Raw genomic sequence first — 3906 nt, 5'->3', positions numbered from 1 at the left:
AGCCTTTAATTGAAGAAGAGTTGCGATCTACGGCATAAACGTGTGCCCGTTTATGTTGCCTCGATGAAAAGTGTGGAATTGAGAGTGTTTTGGCCGAGTGTTATAGCAGATCACTGAAGTGAAACAACTCAGCAAGCACTATAGTAGTTACTATTCACAACCACCCGAAAACAAGATTTCCAGAGGGGCGTGTGGATGCCCGATTCCAGCCCTATTTAAGCTGCGATTCAACCTGATTTTGGGAATCATTTTTTCCCCTCTTCTCTTCCACTTTTTTTCATCGTTTGGGAGGCCGTCGGCTAGGGTTTGGAGAGGCTTTTGGCAAGTCTTAGAGTGGTTTGAGGGATTCAACACCACGATTCGCTTGGAAGAAGGTTATTGGGAGAGCTTTCATCGGCATAGATCCGGCGAGGTGTGCCCTAGGCCGGACAAGGGGACCTTTGGAGAAGACTTGGCTACTCCACAATACCATCGACATGACTACCGAGGGGGTTTTCTTATGGAACACTTGTTTTTACTTTTGATTTCATTGTTAATTGTATTATGCTCCATGGAGAGCTAAACCCCCTAGTGGGTACTTGGATTTTGTAAACCCTAGGATGTTATTGTTTCATTGATCTTTTATTATGCTTTCTTTAATTGATGTTTCAATTGAGTTCCAATCTTGAGTGCTTGTGGAATGATTTCTTCCCTAGAGTGATACTAGTGTTGAGAGTCCATCTTGGTAACCATTGTAGATGAGTGACACACTACGAGTGTTAAACATTACTTGATTGGAGAGGGTTGAGATGGTGAGTCGAGAGGTAGCGGAGCGTCACCTTTTCCTCTCCGGTGTGATATATCCTCCCTCCATTTCCTTGAGTTCTTTGCGATCACAATAGAGTTAAGTTCTAGAGGATGAACTCCGCTGGGGCTTAGTTGCGCAAGCAACAAAGTGAAGTGTTGAAGTGACTCTAGTGTCTGGGGCTTAGATGTGACTAGGGGCCTTTCGCCTGGACCAAAGGGTTAGGTCTATACATAGGAAGGTGGTTTATCACTTGGATTCACTATAACTCCATGCAACTTTTACACAGAGTGAGGTGTTGAGACTGAGTGATTTTTCCACCAGGACAGAGTGTAGAGTTAGTCATGACCTTAGATTTGGGACCGTGTGCTTAAGGATTTCCACGACTCATTGAGCATTGATTAGGAAGTATAATAGTTGGTCTTGCACTTGAAACATTAACCCTAGGGGAGCATTGCCGGAGTACCCCACTTCTATCGATTGCCTTACCTCTCACTTACTTTTGCCTCTCATTCTTGTTTCTTTTTATCTTTGTTTTCATTACATTTTATCAACACTATCATTGTTCACTTTCACATGGTTAAGTAGAAATTTAAGTATTTTTACTCCATACTCCATGTGGATACGATACCCCACTCACCTGGGATTTATTACTCGACAAACCCGTGCACTTGCGGGTCACACGCAAGGGGCGTTGTCAATTTTACAGTTAGCAACTGTTTGCCTTGCTAAACCTCTTTTATTAAAGTTCATTATTTTCTTATCTTTTGTTTGTTTTATTTTTAATTTGCACTTACTAATTGAGTAATAGCTCTTTTTGAATTAATCAACAAAACAATATTTCTAATAAACTCAGGGATTATATACATATTAAAAACCAAAAGAGTAAAGAAAAAACAATCCAATCTCAATCTAATTAAAAAAATATATAACCTAAAATTTAAATTAAATCCAACTTTCATCAGGATTATCCTTTTCTTTTAAAATTGACTACTAAAACAAATAAAATATGGATAAAAATAACTAGGGATAGTATCAAATATTATGCAACAACCACATAATTTTAATAGACAAGTTCAACAACATCCTTATTGCATGAGACATACTCACGATCTAAGCTTAGATATCTTTTTCCTTTCTTTCTCCAATAAATCTCCATAAATTTTTTTCAAGATTTGTAGTCTTGTTCCTTTCTTGCAAAAACACCTAATTTTAAGTTTCCTCGGACTTAAATCCCCAAATCTATTTAACAAAACATAATATATAATTATAGATTACACTTTATCAATTAAGACATATGGAATTTATATGCAATATATGTATATTGTACATGCTATCAAATTCCTTCACACTTAAACAATGATTGTCCTCTAGCAAACAAGGGAGAAATCAAAAATGGAGAAGAGTCGACCTCATTCCTTGACTTCAAGCCTCAGAAATGGGAGGTTTAAAATCTAAGGAAAATTATAAGACATCAACCAAAGCTTGTAATCTCAACTAGATAGAGGGCAAGTTTCACTCTATTTAAGGTTCCATATGTGTGTGTGTGTGTCTTCAGTCTTTTCTACCTTGTTGTCTTTCAACTCAATCTTTTCTACATCTTATTAGGTGTGTCTTCAGTCTTTTGACTCTTTTCTACCTTGTTGTCTTTCAACTCAATCTTTTCTACATCTTCTTCTTCTTCTTCTTCTTCTTCTTATTATTATTATTATTATTATTATTATTATTATTATTATTATTATTATTATTATTTCTCTCTTATAATTATGAATAATAGCTTTCACACATCTCTTGAGGTAGCCAATGTTTTAAAAGCCAAACCGATCACCGAATCGGTGGAACGACAGGGTCATGGTTGGACCTGTTTAACCGGTTCAACCGGATTTCCTATTTTTAAAATAAATAAAATTTTAAAAATAATAAAGACCTGAAAAAAAAATGAAAAAAATACAATTTGTCAAATTTTACATAAAATTCAAATTTTTAAAAATACAATCATTAAGATGTTCACACTTTCACAAGCAAGGCCATCAAAATAAAATGCAACATCTTGCCAGATTTTACATAAAATTCACATCTTTTAAATACAACCATTCAACAAGTTCACAAATGTGAGTAACAAAATAAATTACTCCACCACGGCACCACCACCACCAACAACAAGAAAGTTAACAAGCCAGCAAGGCGACAACAACTTGCCAACATTATGAAGAAAGTAAGAAAGTATGACGAAAGTATGACTAAGTAGTTAAGGCTAAGTGCTCTAAAAGTGTATAAAGAAGCTAAAAATAAAGTAAAACAAACAATCAAGTCAATAAAGAATCTCACTCAATGTTTACCATATCTTTTTAAGACTAAGAAACTCCCATTAATATTATCATAAGCCATCATAAGTCTAAGAATAATGATTATTTGTTATTTTTTAAACAAAATGATAAATATTAAAACTAGCATCCTAATAACAATGTAAGGAACTTAACTTCTACCCTAACAAAAGGTCAAAATGAGAAGCAAAACATGAAAAATTCAAATATAATAGAAAAAAAAAATAAAACAAATGAAGAATGTGTCAAACAAAATCATTAAACAAAGTCAAATGTGAAACTACCCTCCCCTACACTTAATTCATAAATAGTATACGAGTAAGTGATATTTCCCTGAAAAATTGAGCATTGCCGATTCACCATTTACACAAATTGATCTAGAATAAAAAAAAATTATTTAAAATCAAATATATTGGGTTGCCTCCCAATTAGTGTGTTCTTTAAATCATTGGCTGGGCATATATTGCCACTTTTTGTGTCTTATCCAAAAGAATTTCTCTAACATCAAACACTTGGAAGCTTTCATAAAATGTTTTAAGGCAATAATCATTCACTTTAAAAGACTTACATGTAGGAATGAATCCCTCTTCTTCTTCTTCTTCTTCTTCTTCTTCTTCTTCTTTTCTTCTTCAACTTCTCATTAAAGGATCAAGAGTTCTCTGTTAAAGTGAATTAACCAAAATATTCTCTGTCAACTAGCCTCGTTCTCTGCCTCTTCGTTCCCCCTCTTGCCATGGCAAGTGGGGGCCAACCGCCTCCTCCTTCTCACCCTCTCAAATCATGGTCTCAAATAGCATC

The sequence above is a fragment of the Dioscorea cayenensis genome, chromosome 1, assembly GCF_009730915.1.
Source record: "Dioscorea cayenensis subsp. rotundata cultivar TDr96_F1 chromosome 1, TDr96_F1_v2_PseudoChromosome.rev07_lg8_w22 25.fasta, whole genome shotgun sequence".
NCBI classification, from domain to species: Eukaryota; Viridiplantae; Streptophyta; class Magnoliopsida; order Dioscoreales; family Dioscoreaceae; genus Dioscorea; species Dioscorea cayenensis.
Note: the sequence above shows the minus strand (reverse complement) of the source record.